The sequence below is a fragment of the Haliotis cracherodii genome, unplaced genomic scaffold, assembly GCF_022045235.1.
Source record: "Haliotis cracherodii isolate W230 unplaced genomic scaffold, xgHalCrac1.p SCAF_35, whole genome shotgun sequence".
NCBI lineage: Eukaryota > Metazoa > Mollusca > Gastropoda > Lepetellida > Haliotidae > Haliotis > Haliotis cracherodii.
The window spans coordinates 2472832-2490358 of NW_027266292.1; positions in this window are offsets into that span (position 1 = coordinate 2472832).

Below are 17527 nucleotides of genomic sequence, written 5' to 3' on the forward strand. Positions count from 1 at the left end.
GCCAAGTGTATCCACAATTAACTAGAATGCTTCATATCCACAAATATATATAGAAAATAGATATTTGCCCACAGCAAATATTCATGTGCTTAATTGCATCAGTGTGGTTTATCAGAACATGTACAATGCTTTCTTACGCTTGGTGAGGCAGACTTAAATTGAACATTAGGATAACGTCAGCAGGGATAAAAGAGGTCATACCAAAGAACTTTATTTACAAGTGGAAAAGTCAGACATTCCGATCAACCACTACAAGGCCCGGCCGGAACTCAAGGATGACCAGATCAACACCCCAAAGGAACATCTCTACGCCAAACAAGGAGTCCCTTTAGTCATGGTGCACAAGAAGGGGGGAAAGGACATCGAGTACGACATCACAAACTACACAGACTTGTACCACTTCTTCCAGAGTAGTGGCGTAAGGACCTCAAACCACTTCGTCGCCAATACCGCCGCCCACCTTGCCAAGAGTCTCTACCAGAATCCCGACCCCAAGGATGTTAAGCTGACCAAGAGACTACTACAAGGATACCGCCGCTAGACTTCTAGCCACACACGCTCGCTAGCCGACGCCGTGCCTCCCCCCCCCCCCCCCCCCCCACACACACACACTTCTTTTTACGCTTTTTTTACCCTAATAGTACAAGTGTAAGTACTTCCCCGTGTGCGAGATAGGCTTAAGTCGGAAAGCGCACGTTAAATCTCCGAGATACCTATCTACCAGAACTTTATTTGCTGTTCTGGTCATACATAAATAAAAGAAAACGTTGATAGATCTATAACACACTTTTTTTACTATTAAACAAACTGTGGACTTTTAAGACATTTTCGCTTATTGTAATAACATCTAGCTAACAAATCTGAAATCCACAAGCATAGTTGCTGTCAAACCTAAAAAACATATTCAGGGAGGTCAGTTTTGACTTGCCAAGCACCTTAAGGTGAGTTTATTTTTAAACTGTCAAAAGCGATTGTCCCTTCAATACTAGTATATGGCTGGAAGCTGTCTCTCGGACTGTTATGAGTTATGATGTATTTTATGATATTACCGGGGAATGTTCACATTAGTTACTGTCATTTAATCCAACGTTCTAACTGTCAACTGTCTCAACAGGACCATAGGTTTGGTTATATATCTCCTCCCTGTCTCTATGTCTTAAGTTGTTAATCGGTAACTGCAGTCCAAATGTATCAACTTATTCATCTATTGTTGCAAACTTGACTGATTTAAACATATCTAATTGATCATGAACTACTCAGTCAGTCAAGCACCTGTATCAGAAATGTAAAACCAGCCATGTTTCATGTAGTCCCAATATCACTGAAAAATGCCGATGTAACGTGACATATAAATTTACTCACAGACAATATATTTTTCGTGAGAGTGAAGCACAATTTTATTAAAGTTTTATTACCAATTTCATAAACTATAATAATATTAATATTAAAATTCATCATCACTTGCCAAGTAATGTCCCCATTTGGGACATGTCACATATAAACAAGGATTCGAACTAAGTTTGATCGTCTTTGACACTGAGGTTTATCCCCACTTTGCCAGCAAACTGCAGAAGATTAACAGTGAGTGAGTGAGCATCGTTTCTATGTTTATACAAGAAAAGATGTCATGCCAAAAACGCTCACAGTAGTTAGTGAGTAAACTCACGACCTGTCATGACCTGGTTGAGTGACTTCCTCCAATCAACGTGAAAGGATTACCCACAGAGAAAGAAAGGATTAAAGTCACCCATAAATCTTATCCTAACCTAGTACTCAAACTTCTTAATGCCTCTCAAAGAAGGATTAAAATCCTAAAGATATCCTATCTACGTGGTATAGGTACTCACAACCTCTAATAATAAACTGTTACGTTTGGTATCCCCAGCAATACTCACTATGGTCATTGGGCAAATGTAAAAAGCACAAACCCTAACGAGATTCTGTCTACATGGTCACACCCGGTGATTGTGAAGATCTCAAATTCTATCAACAGTCAGACAGCATGGCTGTTCATATTCATTTACAACATCCCCTTATAATTAGTATAAAAGTGTCCCACACAAAACCTTCCTTTATTTATTCTTTTAAAATACAAAACAGAAAGTGGGGTGTGGGGAAATGGGACATATTCCTTAATGGCGAACATTAACGCGACAAACCCGCGACAATCGTGTCAACACCGGGGTTCCCCCAGCAATAAACTCGCATCTAAATTCACTACTATTCTACTGTCGGCTAGCCACAATGGCTAGACTGGACCCTAGTGGAATGGTTCATGCCATAAAAGTCTAGCAACCGAGCACTAATTAAGACGGGCCGACCTTGTTGGACGGTCTGGTGAACACAGCTCAATGGCCGCTCATTAACTCAAATTTCACATCTCACTGTTTTGTTTTATCTCAATTTTCATTTGATAAATTTGTCAACTTCAACTGGAACCCGGTCCCGTGTTACACGAGTGTTACACGCGTTCTCAACCCGTTGAGCACCCGTGTCACATGCGTGTTACACGCGTTCTCAACGCGTGTTAGGGGAATGAACTTTTAGGCAGTAGTGTAGTAACTTAAATCTGTTATAATAACCTGTATTTCAAGATTCCTTCTGGTGTTATTGTATATGTGGGTGAATGAGTGATTATAGTTTTCCGCCGCTTCTAGCCATGACCATCTCACACTATGCATTTCATCCTTCTGCTTTGAGGGACCGCCTCCATGGTCTAGTGGTGGAGCGTCCGCCCGGAGAGAGGTAGGTCTGGGGTTCGATCCCCAGCAGCGTCATACCAAAAGACTTTAAAAGATGGAACTTGTTGTTACCCTTCCTGGCGTTCCACTTTAACGGGCTAAAACAAGGAATGGTCGGCTCGGGGTCAGTATATTGTGTCTGAGTGGGATATTCATGTTAAACTGCGGCATGGTATCTCAGTGAGCTAGCACTATAAATCAGCATCAGTCCGGACTAGTACAAACAGCCACACAAACACACATACGTACATGCACGTCGCTATATAAGTGCAATAATCTTGGACGCGACGTAAAACCCCATTTCACCTCACCTCACCTCTTTAAAAGATCACTGTAAATCGTACTCGTCAAAGTGAAACTTAGAGTTTCCTTTCAACATCAACTTACACGTCACAGACGTATCATGGAATGTGTTTTAATATAAAGAAGACTTATATCCACTTAAATGCAACTTTATCGTGTCACAGATCGTGATATTTAAAACACACTGGTTATGTTATTAAGTGTTTTCGTGATTCTTGGAATACATTCTATACTCTATACTCCATATGTTAATGCCTCTATACTCCATATGTTAATTACTCTATACTCCATATGTTAATTCATCTATACTCCATATGTTAATGACTCTACACTCCAAATGTTAATGACTCTATACTCCATATGTTAATGACTTTATACACCATATTTTAATGCCTCTATACTCCATATTTTAATGCCTCTATACTCCATATGTTAATGAATCTATACACCATATTTTAATGCCACTATACTCCATATGTTAATGACTCTATACTCAATATGTTAATGACTCTATACTCCTTATTTAGTAGCTTCGTACTTTAATGACTCCGTACTCCATACTTAAATGGCTTCGTACCTTAATGACTACGTACTCCATACTTCAATGGCTACGTACTTTAACGACTCCGTACTCCATACTTAAATGGCTTCATACTTTAATGACTACGTACTCCATACTTAAATGGCTTCGTACTGTAATGACTCCGTACTCCATAGTTTAATGGCTTCGTACCTTAATGACTACGTACTCCATACATAAATGGCTTAGTACCTTAATGACTCCGTACTCCATACTTAAATGGCTTCGTACCTTAATGACTCCGTACTCCATACTTAAATGGCTTCGTACCTTAATGACTCTATACTCCATACTTAAATGGCTTCGTACTGTAATGACTCCGTACTCCACACTTAAATGGCTTCATACTTTAATGACTCCGTACTCCATAGTTTAATGGCTTCGTACTGTAATGACTCCGTACTCCATACTTAAATGGCTTCGTACCTTAATGACTCCGTACTCCATACTTAAATGGCTTCGTACCTTAATGACTCTATACTCCATACTTAAATAGCTTCGTACTGTAATGACTCCGTTCTCCATACTTAAATGGCTTCGTACTGTAATGACTCCGTACTCCATAGTTTAATGGCTTCGTACCCCAAATGTTGATGCCTCCATGCTCCATATGTTAATGCCTCTATACTCCATATTTTAATGGCTTTGTACTTTGTACTCCGTACTTCATACTTCAATGATTATTCATCACCTGGTCCACAATATTTTAACATATTTAGCAGTGTAAATTACGATTTACAATGAATTTGATCAATTAAGAAATGTGAATGTTGCACTTAACGTCAGTGGTTTATGATTGTGTACGTCTCACAATCATGATGACAGGAAGGATTTCTTGATATTATTTCAAATAACATAGAAATGATATTTGGTAATTTGAAATAATTATTGACTCTGATTATCCTAGTTTGTGTTTTGTTTTTTGTTTAAAGCCACAATCAGCAATATTCCAGCTATATGACGTCGGTCTGTAAATAATCGAGTCTGGACCAGACAATCAAGTGATTGGCGTCATGAGCATCGATCCACGCAAATGGAATACGATACGAGCCTGACCACCCTCCTCATACAAGCATACTCTCCTTTTACGGCAAAAATATGTTACTGAAGACCCTCTCTACCCCAGATCTTCACGGGTCCCTATTTTGTGTAGCTTGTGAGTGTAGCAACGTTGCCATTCATGGGTAGGATAGTCTTGCCGGGAATCCCCACAGCGCTACTGTATATGAAACTTCACAGTTAATAACAATACAAAAGTCGTCATTTTTCAAGACAGTAATATTTTTTGTATATTTTATTTTTATTTTCACGACCGCGCATGAGCTCCCTCCGTAATTTTGAGGCCCCATGCCGTACTGATATTGTACTTTTGAAACTAGAAACTCACAACTGAAGTGACGTCTGTTTTGCAGCTCCGCACTTTAGAGGTGCTGTTCAAAGGTTGATGGCGCTGTGCTGGTTCGCTTGCCCAGATTCGATTACTTACACTGATGAAGATGTCACATTGCTTACTCTTGCGTTAAAGTACTCGAGAAGCTCCTCTCTAAAGTGATTTCGTAATTCTTCGGACTTATACGCTTTCTTACTTTCATAACTCCGTGCTTTATGGCTCCGTACTTTCTCAGCTCTGTACTTTAATGGGTCCATACTTTAAGTGCTTAATGTTAATGCTTCTATACTCCATATTTAAAGCCTCTATATTTGAATGACTCCGTACACCATATTTTAATGAGCCCGTACTCCAAATGTTGCTGCCTCCATACTCCATATTTAATGCGACCGCCTCCGTGGTCTAGTTGTAGAGCGGAAGGTCCGGGGTCCGATCCCCGGCCGCGTCATACCAAAAGACGTTAAAAGATGGTACTTGTTGTTACCCTGTCTGGCGCTCGGCATTAAAGGGCTAAAACAAGGACTGGTCGGCTCGGAGCCAGTATACTGTGCCTGAGTGGGGTATTCATGGTAAACTGCGGCATGGTATCTCAGTGAGCTAGCACTATAAATCAGCATCAGTCCGGACTAGTACAAGCAGCCACACACACACACACTCGTGCATGCACGTCACTATATAAGTTCAATAATCTTGGACGCGACGTTAAACCCCATTTCACCTCACCTCACCATATTTAATGCCTCTATACTCCATATTTAATGCCTCTATACTCCATATGTTAATGACTCTATACTCCATACTTTAATAGATTCGTACATTAATGAGTCCGTACTCCATATGTTGATGCCTCTATACTCAATACTCTCTAGTGCGTGCGTGCAGCGTGTGAGCGTGTGAGCGTGTGAGCGTGCGTGCAGTTGTGAGGGAATGTTGGTTTTTTTCCGTTCCAACTATATTACAACAGCCTGTGAATAATCGGGTATTCTTTAATCTAACCAATGGTTTATACCATGAGCATCGACCCATGTCATTCGAGTACAGTGATACATTACCAGCCAAGTCACACAACGTAACAATTCGATCATCATTACGAACTATTCAAAACATTTTAAAATGTTTTATTTACAATAACCGTGGACCTATACTCTCTCGGAAACCAACAGGAAGGGGCGGTCGGGTAGCCTAGTGGTTAAAGCGTTCGCACGTTACGCAGAAGACCCGGGTTCGAATCCCGACATGGGTACAATGTGTGAAGCCCATTTCTGGTGTCCCCCGCCGTGATATGGCTGGAATATTGCTAAAAGCTGCGTAAAACCAAACTCACTCACTCACTCACCAACAGGGAGACGGCAGGGGCTACTCATGTCAATTCTGACCCAGAATCCCCCCCCCCCCCCCCCGTGCGCAGAACACGAACACGTGGCTACATGACATTATGTCATTCTTGCAATTTTTTATCAGTTATGCATTTGATATTTCATCCAGGTATTTCATGTATTTATGAATTAACTTCCACGTGTGGTTAACGTGTTGGCACAACAGTGGGGCGTCACAGCGAGACAAAGACTTAACCCGATTAAAGGCGTCTGACGTTTGTCCACCGACACTATAAAAACTAATTGAAGACAACCGAACATCACATTATCTTTGGATAAAAAAAATATTCAAGATGAACACCTTCCTCGGCCTCTTTGTGACGCTACTCCTGACCTGTAAGTACTTGACAGATATAATACTCAACGTTTATAGAGATGCTGATATATTTTATTTTGTTACCAGGGTGAGGTGATAAGAAATTGGGTTTAACGTCGCGTCCAAGATTATTGCACTTACATAGCGACGTGCATGCACGTGTGTGTGTGTGTGTGTGTGTGTGTGTGTGTGTGTGTGTGGCTGCTTGTACTAGACCGGACTGATGCCGATTTATAGTGCTAGCCCACTGGGATACCATGCCGCAGTTTAACATGAATACCCCACTCAGACACAGTATACTGACTCCGAGCCCACCAGTCCTTGCATCAACCCCTTAATGCTGAGCGCCAGACAGGGTAACATCAAATACCATCTTTTAAGGTCTTTTTGTATGACGCGGCCGAGAATCGAACCCGGACCTTCCGCTCTCCGGGCGGACGCTCTACCACTAGACCACGGAGGCGGTCTGTTACCAGGGTAACAACTTATGTTGATTTATTGTAAAGAATCTGATAAGCGTCAATATAGATTACTACCTGCATGAAACATCTCCCAGCAATCAGCCCCTGTCTGGACGAATATCCTTATACAGTAAACGTCCATAACAGTAAGGACCTTCCACAAGCTAAACATATAGTATTCTGTTATTAATAGTTGTATAATAGTCGTAATATCATCTAAACCTTTCTCCATTTCTTCCGGTTTTTTCACTTAAGTAATTTTTTCATGCAAATTGTATGAATGACGGGTTCTGCCGGTAGAGCTGGCATGCTTATCGTTTCCGCGAACACCTGGTATGTGGTCCGTTCATTTAATTTCACCTATTGTCCTTTACGCCAAGTGTAATCTTTTTCACCAGAAGACATTGGCTGGTTATTCTCTTGCATTGCCAATTTATATCTAATAATGTGTATGTTTATTAAAATGAGACATTAAGGTACTCGTTGGCTTCTGCATTTGGAGCAAAGTTTCGAAGTTTCGTCATGTAAAAATAGGGTCTGTCAGGTAGCCTAGTGGTTAAAGCGCTCGCTCGTCACGCCGAAGACCCGAGTTCGATTACCGACATGGGTACAATGTGTGGAGTGCATTTCTGGAGTCCCCCGCCGTGATATTGCTGGAATGTTGCTAAAAGCGGCGTAAAACCATACTCACTCACTCACTCACTCATGTAAAAATGATGTAATTCTATCATAAACATCAGTCATTTCTGTGAGGATGGGGACACTGAATTGGAAGCTAAATTATAGAATCGTGCACCATATTATAAAATGATTAAAAACACATGCATGGAAATCTGACACTCTGTACATTGTCATTTAGGTTTTATCAGTGTGCTGGTATGAGGAAGAGAGGTCAACCTCCAACTGGACTAACATTGCACCATACTTTTAAACTCACTGCGTATACCATTCGTCAGTGCTCCGACACAATACAGGTAGACTGCTGAAGGCGGATGACAACGCCTGACGACATTCATTTGTTCGAATCCCGGTTCGCCCCGATTATGTTTCTAGGTTTGTCAGCACCATACCCGTGTTCGTGTGTTTTACCAATGTGGTAAACGTCTGAGACCTGTCACTCGGGCTTTCCTCCCACATCAAGCCGTGCTATAACTGGTAATACTGTTAGGCGGCGTTAAACCCAGCTTACTCACTCACTCATTCACTTGACACTTGCCGCTTTTAACAGTATTCCAGTTATATCGCGGCGTGTCAGCTTGATGTGGGAGGAAAGCCCGAAGTAATGCAGGTCTCCGACGTTAACCACTTCGGTGAAACCCACGAGCAGGGGTATGGTGCTGCAAACCTAGAAACATAATCGGGGCGAACCGGGATTCGAACCCACAATCATAGGTTTCTGGCGTGCCCAAGGGACGCAACTCTGCAAAGCAAATCGCGGCGCCTTAGACGACTTGGCCACCCGTGCCCCCTCTCTTGACATTAACTGTACGATGTTAACAATGGTAGTATATTCAGATGCACTTTTTATGTTTTCTTTCAGTATGTATGATGTCGTTTTCCGACGCATGCTGTTGTCATCACGGCAGCCACAGCAGCCACCACAGCAGGCACGGCATCCCCGTCCCCATCCCTTACCCCATGGGCGGTAGCGGCGGTGGCAGCCACTCCGCCAACATCCCCCTCATCATCACAACAACAGGAAAATAGACACAGGTACATCACAAACCTTTCCTAACCAAATCAAAATCGGCGACATGGATGATACAGTTATGTAAGCAACGATATAAGTGATGCTGTGAAGAGTTGCTCCCCTTAGCTTTGTCAGGTTCTGCTGTTAATGTTTCGAAACCAGGATCTACCTCGATTACTGTCAGCATGATACTTCTCAGACACATACTTGCTTCCAGCCGACAAGGGGGTCGGGGGTGGGGGTGGATGTGGGGGTAGGGTGGCATGGGGGAGATCAAAAGGTTTTGAGTCTAACATAGTTTTGAGTTGAAATGCTTCTGTTCTTCCGTTCTGTCGTTCCATCTGGTCTGCCAGTTAGTTGTAACCCGTCTGTTGACGGTCATATCATGGTCCCCTTACTACACAGCAGTTAGTTCGTTATCATCACTAAATCTTTGGCCACGCAAGTGCTTTTCCAAATTTGGAAATAGATGATACTCACTTGGTGCCAAGTTTGGAGAATAGGGTGGATGAGGCAAGACGTTTAACCTGCAGTCGTTAACAGCAGAAATAGTGGTAAAAGCGGCGTAAAACCATACTCACTCATTCACTTATTCCATATCATATTTTATACAGGTGTTGCCCCTCCTGCTGGCGGGAGAGTTTGCTACATCAACACGAGACGTCGACGAGATGCTACATATTCCAAACACCAAGGCCTGATGTTTACTGCTATTAAACAAACATATATACATAGTCATCTTTGCTTTTTTTTCAATTAAACCTAAAGTGAAGACCTGTACAGGACAGGGCGAGCTCTGTTTCTCTCCTCGGCAGACACGAACGTTGTCGGTGTCATGTCTTCCTGGCTTGCTTATATTTAATACAGTACACACACTGGTACATGCATGTATGCTCGTTCACACACTGGTACGTACATATGTTTGTTCACACACTAGTACATATGCTAGTGTATATGCTTGTTCACACTCAAGTACATGTGCTTGTTCACACACTGGTACATATGCCTGTTCACACACTAGTACTTATGCTAGTACAAATGCCTGTTCACACTCAAGTACATATGCTAGTTCACACACTGGTACATATGCTTGTTCACACACTGGTACATATGCTTGTTCACACACTGGTACATATGCTTGTTCACACACTAGTACATATGCTTGTTCACACACTGGTATATATGCTTGTACACACACTGGTACATATGCTTGTACACACACTGGTGCATATGCTTGTACACACACTGGTACATATGCTTGTACACACACTGGTACATATGCTAGTACATATGCTTGTACACACACTGGTACATATGCTTGTACACATACTGGTACATATGCTTGTACACACACTGGTACATATGCTTGTACACACACTGGTACATATGCTTGTTCACACACTGGTACATATGCTTGTACACACGCTAGTACATATGCTTGTTGACACACTGGTACATATGCTTGTTCACACACTAGTACATATTCTTGTTCACACACTGGTTAATATGCTTGTACACACACTGGTACATATGCTTGTTCACACACTAGTACATATGCTTGTTCACACACAGGTGCATATGCTTGTTCACACACTGTTACATATGCTTGTACACACACTGGTACATATGCTTGTTCACACACTGGTACATATGCTTGTACACACACTGGTGCATATGCTTGTACACACACTGGTGCATATGCTTGTACACACACTGGTACATATGCTAGTACATATGCTTGTACACACACTGGTACATATGCTTGTACACATACTGGTACATATGCTTGTACACACACTGGTACATATGCTTGTACACACACTGGTACATATGCTTGTTCACACACTGGTACATATGCTTGTACACACGCTAGTACATATGCTTGTTGACACACTGGTACATATGCTTGTTCACACACTAGTACATATTCTTGTTCACACACTGGTTAATATGCTTGTACACACACTGGTACATATGCTTGTTCACACACTAGTACATATGCTTGTTCACACACAGGTGCATATGCTTGTTCACACACTGTTACATATGCTTGTACACACACTGGTACATATGCTTGTTCACACACTGGTACATATGCCTGTTCACACACTGTTACATATGCTTGTTCACACACTGGTACATATGCCTGTACACACATTGGTACATATGCTTGTTCACACACTGTTACATATGTTTGTACACACACTATTATATATGCTTGTTCACACTAGTACATATGCTTGTTCAGACACTGGTACATATGCTTGTACACACATTGGTACATATGCTTGTTCACACATTGGTACATATGCTTGTACACACATTGGTACATATGCTTGTTCACACACTGTTACATATGCTTGTACACACACTGGTACATATGCTTGTTCACACACTGTTACATATGCTTGTACACACACTGGTGCATATTTTTGTTCACACACTGGTACATATGCTTGTTCACACACTGTTACATATGCTTGTTCACACACTACACACTGTTATATATGCTTGTTCACACACTGTTACATATGCTTGTTCACACATTGTTACATATGCTTGTTCACACACTGGTACACATGCTTGTACACACACTGTTATATTTGCTTGTACACACACTGTTATATATGCTTGTTCACACACTGGTACATATGCTTGTTCACACACTGATACACATGCTTGTACACACACTGGTACACATGTTTGTTCACACACTGGTACATATGCTTGTTCACACACTGATACACACTGCTACACATTTGGTCACACCCTGGTACAGAGACAGTCATGCATCATTGTAGCACATGGCGGCACAGTCAATACTTGCTTCTGTCTGTATGTGCATATGTACATATCACTCTTGGTATTGTCTACAGTATATGTGTTACTTAGTTACACATAAAAACACAAATTATTGATTACCACATGAATATATTTGTAACAGTATCTAACACTTAACACCAGATAATATCATGCCTCTCACTGTCGGTGGCCATGCCTGAAAAGCACTCGCCAACATTAACAGCATGGTTGAAACCGTTGCGAGCTGTTTTCGAATATATCCAGTTATAATGTATCATGTCCAAATATTATGCACATATACTTTGTACAATCAAATTCGTGCTTGTAGCTTCCATGAATTTCTTTGAAAGATTTAAGATATAGAGAAGTGAGTGAATGTTGTTTTACGACACATTTAGCGATATTTAAGCTTTATAACGCAAGTTAAAAAGAAGTAGTTTGGCCAGGTTAAATATTGGATTAGCAACGATCAAGCGGGCCTAAGTTGAAAAACAATCACCCAGGTCACACCATTGTGTTCATGGACAAGAGGGCCACGTCGCCTACATGTATATTCAATTCAGTTGTAGGGGCGGTCGGGTAGCCTAGTGGTTAAAGCGTTCGCTCGTCACGCCGAAGACCCGGGTTCGTTTCCCGACATGGGTACAATGTGTGAAGCCCATTCCGTGATATTGTTGCAATATTGCTAAAAGCGGCGTAAAACACACTCACTCACTCAATTTAGTTGTTGGTTTGTGTTTGTCACGGGTGCCACTGGTGGAGCAGGATACGCTCACCTTTTTCGCGAACATCTGGTATCATCACTATTTGATAGTGATTCATGAAGACATGATTATGATATAGAGATTTAGCATGTTTTTTAATGATAAAAGAAAGGGCATTGTCACTTTAAATGTATTTCACATGTGATGCGAAATTCGAGTTTGAGTGAGATTTTCTTTTTCAAATCAATACAAAAGGTAACTTGATTAGTTTGTGAATTTACAATTTTTGACAATGAAGGATTCAACTGTATTTAAATGGGGGATTTATACTATGTACATTGATCGGGTTGTCAGGCTCGCTGACTCGGTTGATACATGTCATCGGTCCCGATTGCGTGGATCGATGCTCATGATGTCAATCACTGGATTGTCTGGTTTAGACATGATTATTTACAGACCGCCGTCATATAGCTGGAATATTGCTGAGTGCGGCGTTAAACAACAAACAAACAAACAAACAAACATTTAATAATGCTTGGTAATGGTCAAATGTTTTGAGCTGCACAATATATTTGTCCTATAATATAATAATTTTGTAGCTTCTTATGAGTGAGTGAGTGAGTTAGTGAGTTTGGTTTAACGCCGCTTTTAACAGTATTCCAGTTATATCACGGCGTGTCAGCTTAATGTGGGAGGAAAGCCCGAAGTCATGCAGGTCTTAGACGTTTACCACTTCGGTGAAACCCACGAGCACGGGTATGGTGCTGACAAACCTAGAAACATAATCGAGGTGAACCGGGATTCGAACCCACAATCATAGGTTTCTGGCGTGCCCAAGGGACGCAACTCTGCACAGCGAATTGCGGCGCCTTAGACGACTGGGCCACCCGTGCCCCCGTAGCTTCTTATGACAAACATAGGTACTGTAGGTCTACTGAAGTTCGGACCTCCATACAGTATATAATACTACACGAACATCCATCACAAACTAAACACTTCATGAAAACAACTTAAATTTATATAAAATTAAATTAAAACAAGGACATGATATGAAGCAGATATATTCCTGACAGTCATATTCCTGACAATCATATTTCTGACTACATTTCGATACAAACTATAAGTTCATATCCATTATTTATGAAAAACAGATTTTTTTAACAAGAATAACATTTCAGACATTGTGCGAATAACATCATGTACATTAATATGTGCATTGTGTGGATAGAAACTACCATTGTATTATAACAGTTATATTGCGTGGAAAAGGGAGTTATTTATGATGATAAGTTCCTACGTCTATACAGCACATGACGCCCATGACGCAATATTCTGCTCTTGCTGTGTCCACTCGTGACCACTCGTGTCATTTCGGAACAAGCCGAGTTGGGTCTCGTGATCCAATCGACGTCATTTTCCAAACTTTGAAAAGGAGCAAAGCGAAACATAAAGAGTTCAAAAGAAAAAAAAAAAAATATACACACACACTCACACAGGCACGCACACACACACGCACGCACGCACGCACGCACGCACGCACGCACGCACACACACACACACACACACACACAGGCACACATGCACGCCCGCACTCACACACGCATGTGCATTCTTTGGCCAAATAAAAAAAATATAATCATACGCACATTAAACGAATGTTTGCGTGTCTTCATTGACCATGGTATGTGGTTTCGCATGGTCGTTATTTTGTTGGTGTCATGATAATCCTCAGTAAATACATGGACATGTAACATATGTTTGAATAATATGGAATAATCAACACGCTATGAAACTTGTCAAACACTAACGGAATGCCACACGTAGTGTGGCAAGGTGTCATATGTCAGTCCAGCGTTTATCTTTGTCCTAGTATTTGCATATTGATCAAGATGCCACACACTAACATGTTAGGGTCAACGTTAGTGAATGAGAACAGTTGAATGTGAGTGAGTGAGTGAGTGAGTGAGTGAGTTGGGTTTAACGCCGCTTTGAACAGTATTCCAGTATATATCGCGGCGTGTCAGCTTAATGTGGCAGGAAAGCCCTGTTGTTGAGAAGTATCAGTAATGTTTGATGAGACGTATCAGTAATGTTTGATGAGAAGTATCAGTAATGTTTGATAAGAAGTATCTGAAATGTTTGATGAGAAGTATCTGTAATGTTTGATGAGAAGTATCAGTAATGTTTGATGAGATTATCACTAATGTTTGATGAGAAGTATCTTTAATGTTTGATGAGAAGTATCAGTAATGTTTGATGAGAAGTATCAGTAATGTTTGATGAGAAGTATCTGAAATGTTTGATGAGAAGTATCTGTAATGTTTGATAAGAAGTATCTGAAATGTTTGATGAGAAGTATCAGTAATGTTTGATGAGAAGTATCTGTAATGTTTGATGAGAAGTATCTGTAATGTTTGATAAGAAGTATCTGAAATGTATGATGAGAAGTATCAGTAATGTTTGATGAGAAGTATCAGTAATGTTTGATGAGAAGTATCTGTAATGTTTGATGAGAAGTATCTGAAATGTTTGATGAGAAGTATCTGAAATGTTTGATGAGAAGTATCTGTAATGTTTGATGAGAAGTATCAGTAATTTGGATGAGAAGTATCAGTAATGCTTGATGAGAAGCATCAGTAATGTATGATGGGAAGTATCAGCAATGCTTGATGAGATTACCAGGAATGTTTGCTAAGAAGTATCTGTAATGTTTGATGAGAAATATCAGTGACGTCGATGAGACGTATCAGTAATGTTAATGAGATTCTCAGGAATGTTTGATGAGAAGTATTTGTAATGTTTGATAAGATTATCAGTAATGTTTGAAGAGAAGTATCAGTAATGTTTGCTAAGAAGTATCAGTAATGTTTGATGAGAAGTATCAGTAATGTTGATGAGAAGTATCAGTAATGTTTGATGAGAAGCATCAGTAATGTTTTGATGGGAAGTATCAGGAATGTTTGATAAGAAGTATCTGTAATGTTTGATGAAAAGTATCACTTATGTCGATGAGACGTATCAGTAATGTTTGATGAGATTATCAGGAATGTTTGATAAGAAGTATCTGTAATGTTTGATGAGAAGTATTTGTAATGTTTGATGAGATTATCAGTAATGTTTGATGAGATTATCAGGAATGTTTGATCAGAAGTATCTGTTATGGTTGATGACACGTATCAGTAATGTTTGATGAGACGTATCAGTAATGTTTGATGAGACGTTTCAGTAATGTTTGATGAGAAGTAGCAGTAATGTCGATGAGATTATCAGTAATGTTTGATAAGAAGTATCAGTAATGTTTGATGAGAAGGTTCAGTAATGTCGATGAGACGTATCAGTGATGTTTGATTAGAAGTATCATTAATGTGTTATGAGATTATCAGGAATGTTTGATGAGAAGTATCTGTAATATTTGATGAGAAGTATCAGCAATGATTGATGAGGTTATCGGGAATGTTTGATGAGAAGTATTTGTAATGTTTGATGAGACGTATCAGTAATGTTTGATGAGACGTTTCAGTAATGTTTGATGAGACATATCCATTATGTTTGAAGAGAAATATCAGTAATGTTTAATGAGAGTGGGTCAGCTCGTATGGTTTTACGCAGCTTTTAGCAATATTTCCGCAATATCACGGCGGGGACTCCAGAAATGGGCTTCACACATTGTACCCATGTCGGGAATCGAACCCGGGTCCTCGGCGTGACGAGCGAACGCTTTAACCACTAGGCTACCCGACCGCCCCGTATAATGAAAAGTATAAGAACTGTTTTATAAGGAGTATCAGTAATGTTTAATGAGACATATCAGTAACGCTTGAAGGGACGTGTCAGTAATGTTATAACTACATGTATAACGTCAACACCAGTATTTTATGAAATGTATAACAGATGTTACATTTAATAGATGTACATGAGCAAATGAGTTTGACTTATGTTTGATTAAGCTGATAAACATTTGATTAATGACGAGTGTGATTAATATTTCATAAGGAGTACGGGTAATGTTTGTTGAAGGGTGTGTTTTTATTTTGAGAATATAGCTCAAATGGATAGAATTATCATCAAACTGCCCGCATGTTATCAGAAATGAGCGGGCCACTGTAACTTGATGATGCCCTCATATTGCTTGACGACGTGCCATTATTGCGCCCGTTGGTAGGTGACGTCATATTGATATAAGGGTAACGCTATTTTTCAGGGCATTATCATTTGCAGAAGCCCGAGGTCTTCCATTAACTGCCCGACGAAGGAGGAAGGAGGAAGAGCCCTAAAATAGCGTTACACTCATAATAACAATATTTAACTAATTAAATTTTATGCATGTATGTTTTGGCACACATAACATAAAGTGTATTCTCGTTTTTCTTACGAGTACGGACACAACGGTACAATTCTATCTTTAACCATGCTCACAAATCATAAGGAGGTCTGTACTTCACAGTAACACTGCTGGCATTAAAACACAAACTTTCACGTTCAGGAAGGAGGATCGGTTCAATAGAAATACCTATATTCGTATTTTATTGGCGACCTCTGCTAACCTGGCGGAGTTTGCGGTGTATGTCATTTACATTTGATTATGTGTGCACGTTTGAAGATAGGTTTAATGTAGTTGTTGTGGTCAATTCGCCAGCTGTGGTAAATATGTTTACACATCCAGCTAATGATGTCATTCCGGGCCACAGATGAAACATTCGTCCGTTTGTCTAAACCGCCGCTATTAACTGTACATTATTGCGTTCTTTTACTGTGCCACGACTCATTAGTATTTGGTTCGAATCCCAATATCCTTGACTAAGATCCTTGGTTTGTGAGCACCACACCCGTGCTTGTAGGTTTCGCCAAACGGTAAACGCCCACGATCTGGATCATTTTGGGCCTTCCTTCGGCATAAAACTGACACACCGTGATATGACAAGCTGTTCAATGCAATTTCCTCCATAATCAAACCGACACGAAGTGGTACGACTACTATATATTTTACTGTTCAAAAGGGCGTTAAGCCCAACTCACTCACTCTACTATACCGTATACATATACTGTACCCACGTGAAGATCCAGATTAGATTATTGATCTTCAGCAACTCATGTTTGTCCCCCATGAAGATCCATATTAGAATTGATCTGCAGCAACTCATGCTTGTTTGAAGAGGCGACTGAC